Source organism: Myotis brandtii, unplaced genomic scaffold (genome assembly GCF_000412655.1).
Source record: "Myotis brandtii unplaced genomic scaffold, ASM41265v1 scaffold456, whole genome shotgun sequence".
NCBI lineage: Eukaryota > Metazoa > Chordata > Mammalia > Chiroptera > Vespertilionidae > Myotis > Myotis brandtii.
Genome location: NW_005367431.1, coordinates 5,834,004 through 5,841,948, shown reverse-complemented (window position 1 = coordinate 5,841,948; position 7,945 = coordinate 5,834,004). Strand labels below are relative to the sequence as shown.

General features: G+C 47.8%; 1 long non-coding RNA gene across 1 annotated transcript in view; it reads left to right on the top strand.

Moving 5' to 3' along the window:
• LOC106727644 overlaps nucleotides 1-4,836 on the top strand; it is a 14,757-nt gene extending 9,921 nt beyond the window's left edge. Inside the window, exon 3 of the long non-coding RNA XR_001363878.1 lies at nucleotides 4,778-4,836. This is a non-coding gene — a long non-coding RNA (uncharacterized LOC106727644). The remainder of the gene's footprint in view (nucleotides 1-4,777) is intronic.
• The last annotated feature ends 3,109 nt before the right edge of the window (nucleotides 4,837-7,945 follow it).

The window sequence follows — 7,945 nt, the reverse complement described above, 5'->3', positions numbered from 1 at the left end:
TGCCTCTTGCACGCCTCCTACTGGGGGTCGAGCCCGAAACCCGGGCATGTGCCCCTGATTGGAATCGAACCCGGGACCCTTCAGTCCACAGGCCAACCCTCTATCCACTGAGCCAAACCGGCCAGGGCTGTTGTTTTATTTTGATACTTTTATCAGAACAAATGTAGTCACTGAAGGCTCTGGAAGGAAAAGAGACCTTCGCAAAGTCCAAAGTTCCCCCTCCCCTTGCCCTGTGCCTCCTCCCCTCGTGCCCCAGGCCCTAGGCAAAAAAAATGTTTCCCCTTTCTTCCTCCTTAGTCCCCCCCAGATTGGACCAGCTGTGAGCAAAGTAGAAATAAATCTCAAACATTCTGAAGAGCTCCAAAGACATTTCCTCCCTCCTGGAGGAGGAGGAAGAGCATCCTTTGAGGAAGATGCTAAATTGCCTTAATTATGTGTCTTTGGAAGGCACAAGTGCCCATCTGCTTTCCTGGCGGGGGGTGTGGATGCATGCTAAGCACAAATATAAATCAGGCCAAATACAAACACAATTAGCAGGTCCATGCAGCCCTGTCATCTAGAGAAAGAGCGAGAGTGGTGCGCCAGGGCGCCTCTTGGACCTGGGTTCCAGTTGGAGCAGCAGCTGGCATGAACTCTTGACAATGGGCAGTGAGGCCTGCAGGGGTGAGGCCACAGTGAGGTATTAGGGAGAGGCTGCGGGAGTGGGGGTCTCCAACTGGGGCAATGCTGACCCCATGCAAGAGCAAGACCATAAAGTTACGGAGTCGTTGGACCTTGATAAACGTGAGAAGCGGAAGGGGCTCTGGGATGGCATCGTGGAACAAGCACACAGGCTCAGTATCCACTGAGCCAAACCCTGGCCCTGCCACTTATTAGCCATGTGACTTTGGACGAGGTCTGTGGCCCTGACTGGGGCTTTCTCTGATGTAAGAGGGGAATAGTAGTACCTCCTTAGATTGGAGTGGGGAGGAGTGAGGTGATGTGTATACAGCTCTTCACGTGAGGCCAGGCAGGATTAAGTGCTCGAGAGTTGGCTCTTATGTTACTTCTCACTGTCATTTGCCCTGAAATGCCTAGGGTGGACCCTTCATTCTCCTTCTCAGGTAGGAAGGATGCAGAGAAGAGATGAAACAAATTCTAGGAAGGACAGCAACTAATCCGTGTCCCTGGAGGAAATCCACACAACCTGTGGGACTCAGTTTCTCCATTTATAGCATAAGGTCTAGAGGATGCTCTGGCTCTGACCATCTAGGACATTATGCATAGTGACAGCACCAGGCTGCCTCCAGAGCTTATCCTGAGAAGAAAAGCTGAGTCAGGGAGAAATCCCCAAACACCTGCTCATCACTCAGAACTGCGTGACTGGACCGTTATGGGCTAAGGATGAAGGTAGTTCTCTGGCAAAGAGAGGAAGACTTGGGCATGTGCTGGGCTATGTCCAGCTTTTATATATATACTAGAGGCCCGGTGCACGAAATTCATGCACTGGAGGGTGGGGGTCTCTCAGCCCGGCCTATGCCCTCTCGCAGTCCAGGACCCCTCAGGGGATGTCAGCCTGCCGGCTTAGGCCCAATTCCTGGCAGTCAGACATCCCTCTTGCAGTCTGGGGCTCTCACAGTCAAGGACCCCTCGCTCCTTACCGCTCGCCTGCAGCGGAGATGGGAGAGGCTCCTGCCACTCCGCTGCGCTCACCAGCCATGAGCCCAGTTTCTGGCTGATTGGCACTTCCCCTGTGGGAGCACACTAACCACCAGGGGGCATCTCCTGCATTGAGTGTCTGTCCGCTGGTGGTCAGTGCGCATCATAGCAACTGGTCATTCTGGTCGTTCCACCATAACAGTCACTTAGGCTTTTATTATATAGAAAGATTTCAGAGAGAAAGGGAGAAGGATAGAGAGATAGAAACATCAATGATGAGAGAGAATCACTGATGGTCTGCCTCCCGCATGCCTCACACTGGAGACTGAACCTACAACCTGGCATATGCCCCGACTGGTAACCGAACCGTACCTCGTAGTTCATAGGTCGACGCTCAACAACTGAGCCACACCAGCTGGGCAGAACATGTTTTTAAATGCATAAAATATGCCTGGCGGGTTTGACTCAGTGATTGAGTGTCCACCCATGCACCAAGAAGTCACCGGTTCAATTCCCCATCAGAGCACATGCCTGGGTTGCGGGCATGCAGGAGGCAGCCAATCAATGTTTCTCTCTCATTGATGTTTCTATTTCTTCCTCTCCCTTTCTCTTTCTCTAAAAATCAATAAAAATATTTAAAAATAAATGCATAAACTACAGAGGATTATAAAGGAAATGAATTATAATGAAATACAGTTGTCAAAAAATATATATTTTTAATCCATCCTATATAATAAAAGCCTAACATGCAAATCGACCAGGGGGCAGACACTCAACGCAGGAGCTTCCCCCAGCCCACAGGCCCTAGACCAGCCAAGGCAGGTGCCAGCGGGGGCCCCCCTATCGCCCTGCCAGTCACCCTGCAGATTAGTCCTGATCACTGGCCAGGCCTAGGAACCTTACCTGTGCATGAATTTCATGCACTGGACCTCTTCTAGTAATATTATAATAACAGTGTTTCTTTATTAACACATCAAATCACAAGTCTTGGTATCTGGACTAATTTCAAAGTTGTGATGATCATAAACAATATTTTAAGATATCAGCAATAATGATAATATGATACCAAAATATCTATGACTTTTATTGGAGCCAAAGCCACAGGATTTGCTAATAGTATTTGGTTTATTGCCTGCATTCGTAACTGAAGTGATACTAACGTTCAGATAGAAGATAGTGAAAACAGATGTCATTTTTCCCTAAGTCCATAACTGGCCTAAATTCTGTCCATGGAACTGTTGGGGGTCCATGGACCCAGGTTAACACCCCCTGCCTAGACTGTAACTATGGTCCCTAGCTTGAGTTGTGCTGGAAATCAGACATAGTAGTGCTTTGATCACCTATCTGCGGATTGTTTCATTGAAGACCAAATGTTTGACCCCGAGTGTGATGGGCTCCAAATCCATTTGCACACCTAGGGGGAAAGCCTTTTGTTTGGATGACCCATTCAAGGGAACAAGGGAACAGGACCACCTAGAGATGCAAGGGAACAAGACCACCTAGAGATGTATGATACTGACAAAGGGCCGGTCCTTTCTGGTTCTTCCTCTTCTTTTTTAAAAATATGTTTTAATTGTTTTTAGAGAGAGAGGAAGGGAGAGGGAGAGAGAAAAAAAGGAACATTGATTGGTTGCCTGCACCTGGACCAGGAATCAAACCTGGTCATGTGCCCTGACCAAGAATAGAACCGGCAAACTTCTGGTACATGGGATGATAATCAACTGAGCCACACTGGCCAAGGGTCCTTTCTGGTTCTTGATGGCTTCCATGAGTGGCTTGAATATATGAAAATGTGAGCCCAAAATTTTTTTAAAAATAAATATATTTCTTTATTGATTTCAAAGAGGAAGGAAGAGGGAGAGAGAGATAGAAACATCAATGATAAGAGAGAATCATTGATTGGCTGCCTCCTGCACGCCCCCCACTGAGGATTGAGCCCGCAACCTGGGCATGTGCCCTTGGCCAGAATCGAACCTGGAACCCTTCAGTCCACAGGCTGATGCTCTATCCACTGAGTCAAACCGGCTAGGGCGAGCCCAAAATTTTTTTATAAGATCTCAGACTTTTTATCTTAGTCCTGTCTGTTTCCAAACAGACAAGGTTTCTTGTCTCTCACTTGGAGGACTTCATTAGATATAGATTGATTAAGACCTATTGTATGCCAAAGAGTGTAGCAAATATTGAGAATGCATTTATTCTTTCAATTTATACTTAGTGAGCATACTGTTAGTCAAGACTTTTGAGCTAAGCAATAAAAAGGTGGAAGGTACTTATTGGCTCACATAACTGAAAAAGCCTAAAGAGAGCACCGCTTCAGGTTTAGCTGAATCCAGGCTGTATTTTTTACTATATCAGCTTAATTCTCAAATAGGCCTCCCCATAAGTGTAATAAAACAACCACCAGTAACTTCAGGTGACTATCTCACCTGCTACCCACCTCCTCAGTTTCATCATCATCATCATTGTCACCATCACCTAGAGCTGGGGAGTCCTTTGAAACAAAGCAGTGTTCAAAGCTTCGATGTATCGATTGACTTCTGTTATTTTCTCTCTTGCATTCCTTGGAATAGCAAAGCATCTGGCAAGCAAAGCAAAATCAGCATTCTCATGGAAATTACACTCCCTAAATTAAAAATGTCTCTCTTTTAAGCTAAAATAAATTTCCCTTCCTTAAAATAATTATCATGCTTGACAGATTGGACTGCACACAAAAAAATACATGTTTCTCGCTCTGGCCCATGATACTCTAAACAAAGTCAAAATAACAAATTAGGGGAAAATATTTCCACCTAAAACAATACAAAAAAAAACCCAAAACGGTCCTAAGAAGTAAACAAGAATAAGACCAAGAATCCACTAGAAAAGTGGGCTAAGGAGACAGACAAACTCATAGAAACAGACCGCTAGTGGCCAAAACACTTTTGAAAAGATGTTCGACCTCACAGAGAAGCCAGGGACGCGCACATTAGAACCAGGACATGCTCTTTTTCTCTCAGCGGATTGGCAAACGTTAGACTAACTAAAATGTGGGGAAGTGCTGGTGAGCCACAAATTGCTACAACCCGCAGGAAAATAACCTGGCCCTGTCTATGAACATGTGAAGCAGGCATACCTGTTGACCCACCCATTCCACTTCCAGGGGTCCGTCGGATGGGAAGAAAAGCTTGAGAACGCAGAGGCAGGGGACTCACCGACATGCTCTTTGGAACAGCAAGAAGCCAGACACTGGGGAAGCAAGAGGAAGGTCCATCGGTGGAAGAAGGGAAGGTGGTCTACACACCCAGCATAGAATATTATTAATGACTAAAGAGAATAAAATGGTGCATATGGATGTGAATGACCTTCCACATGGTATTAAGTGGAAGACAAGCAAGGCACAGGAGGGACGAGGTCTGCTCACATTTGCTCAGCCCTGCTCACCACAGCCCTGGAAGGATGCACAAGGAAGGAACTGCTGATCGCTTCTGGGGAGCCAGCCCTGGAGGAGAAGGGTAGGAGGCACGCTCATCTTTGAATACGCTTGGAATTCTGAACCATGTGAGTGTATTACTTATTAAACTTGAGGCATAGAGGGAATAAGTGGTGATGGGAAAAATAAAGTAAAATAAAAAGAACTAACCACTCCCCCCCCCCCAAAAAAAAACTCCTTTAGATTTATGAAAAGAATAGACACATCCAAATATATTGGAAAGGTATCCACAAAATGAAAAAAGTATGTTCCAGAACAATAAAGAATATTTTTTTTGTACAGAAAGAAAGCAGAAGAAATAAAAGCTCTAACACTATAGAGACATACATGCGCATGTATTCATTTACGCATAAAAAAGGAAAATTTTCTTTACAGACGACCATGCACACATTTTCTAATTAAAAATAAATAAACTGCCCTCGTTGGAGGGTTTTTGTTTGTTCTGTCACATGCTTCATTAATTTGGAGCTGAGGACTCTGGTCTGGGAGATTTCCATGCAGACGCTTGGTGTCTCAGACCATGCAGATATATCACTTATTACTTCTCTGGGCGTCCTGGGCCACAGTGGGAGGACAGACACTGCTTTCTTTGTCCTCTGGTGTTTAACCCAACAGGCTGGGCCTCCCAAGTACCTCCTTTGCCCAACACAAGAGAAACACGCAGACACTCCAGTATGTTAATGGGATTTGAGGCTCGCCTGTCAGGAAACAGAGCAGGGAGCCAACAAGCGGGGAAGGAGCAGAGAACCCCGGGACCCAGTGCCAGCCTCTGCCCAGGAGGCTGCTATCCACAAAATGAAAAAAGTATGTTCCAGAACAATAAAGAATATTTTTTTGTACAGAAAGAAAGCAGAAGAAATAAAAGCTCTAACACTATAGAGACATACATGCGCATGTATTCATTTACGCATAAAAAAGGAAAATTTTCTTTACAGACGACCATGCACACATTTTCTAATTAAAAATAAATAAACTGCCCTCGTTGGAGGGTTTTTGTTTGTTCTGTCACATGCTTCATTAATTTGGAGCTGAGGACTCTGGTCTGGGAGATTTCCATGCAGACGCTTGGTGTCTCAGACCATGCAGATATATCACTTATTACTTCTCTGGGCGTCCTGGGCCACAGTGGGAGGACAGACACTGCTTTCTTTGTCCTCTGGTGTTTAACCCAACAGGCTGGGCCTCCCAAGTACCTCCTTTGCCCAACACAAGAGAAACACGCAGACACTCCAGTATGTTAATGGGATTTGAGGCTCGCCTGTCAGGAAACAGAGCAGGGGAGCCACAAGCAGGGGAAGGAGCAGAGACCCCTGGGACCCAGTGCCAGCCTCTGCCCTCAAGGAGGCTGCTGGGCAGAGGCTCTCCCAGCTGCCCAGGGCTGCCTGGTGGATGGCCCTAGACAGCTGCTTGGGCCCCTGAAAGCCACATTTTCATTATTTTTGGAGGAGGCGATAGCTGGTGGCTTTGTTCCCCAGTGACATACATCCCTGTGACACTCTGCTCTCACATATAGTGTGAAGGCCTGGCCTGAATCTCAATGGTTACTCCCAGTGGAATTTCTAGCCGGCGTGATTTCCACTGGCCTGCTGGCTCTCCTGGACTAATTTACTGGTTAAGAGCTCCAGGGTCCCACGGACTTTGCCATAAACTATCTATGGGACAGGTGACTTATCCTCTCTAAGCCTCGGTGTTTCCATCTGGCAGATAGGGTGAGAGTGGTAAAGCCCCTGTCCATGAAGGTGTTGTGAGAGGAAATGATGCTGCTGGGGAGCCTGGCACACGGTAGATGTGACATCTGATCTCTGGCCTTAGGCACAGTGGGTGCCAGCTTGCCTCTGGCTCTACTGTGTCCCCTGGTGCACCCTCATGGGTGTGGCTGGGCAGGGGCCGTGCACAGTGCTGTTGTGTGAGAACGTGTGAGCCTGAGTGTGAGGGAAAACGTGTCTAGAGCTGTCTGTTCGGGGGAGGACATGTCTGGCCGGTTCAGTGAGACCCAGGCAGACCGCCTGCCATCTTGAGGCCGCACAGCAGGAAAGGAGGGGCCGTCTTGGTAAAGGCTCTGAGGCCCAGGTTATAAAAATAACCCTCCAAGTCCCTCAAGGGGCAGAGGCAGTGACCCCCTTTTTCCTGCTCTTCACACCTCAAGTGAGATTAGACAGGCAGAGCCATTAATTATTTCAGAAGTAACCGAGGCAGCACTTGCCACCCCAACAGCCGAAGCTGCAAATGCCCACTTGGTTTTAATTATTTTTCAGGGAAATAGTTGCATCCATCAATCGCAGACCCATTCTGCCGAGTGGAGGGTTGGGCTGGGTGATGGGATGGTACTTACTTCATCCTGCCCTCAGGGAGCTCTCTGGGTAGCCTGGAGGGGGCAGGGAGAAGGTGGTATGTGATGGGACTGGTTTAGGGAAGCCATCAGAGAGCAAACTGGTTCCTTGTTTTGGGCCTCTGACTCAGCGCAGGGGCCCGGGCCTTCGAGCGTGGGAAGGACCTGACAGGTGGGAGGAAAGCCTGGGTTGGCATCCAGGCTCCTCACTCCTTGGCCGTGTGACTGAGCAAGGTCACAGCCCTTGTTTCTATTTCCTCACCCTAGACTATCGGTCAGGAATTTGGAAACATCATCTTGTAGAGCAGTGAGAATAGCCGGAAGAAGAAACCGAGGCCCAGCGTGGTACCTGAGGTCACTCAGGGGTCACTGACAACCGCAAGCCTCAAGGTCCCAATCCAGGCTTGTCAGCTCCATGCCCTTGTCCTGGGGGCTCCTTTTCTGGGACCATTTCCAAGGGCCACATGTGCTTGGTGGCTGCTCTCTTCTTGCAGCCCTGCCAACAGGCC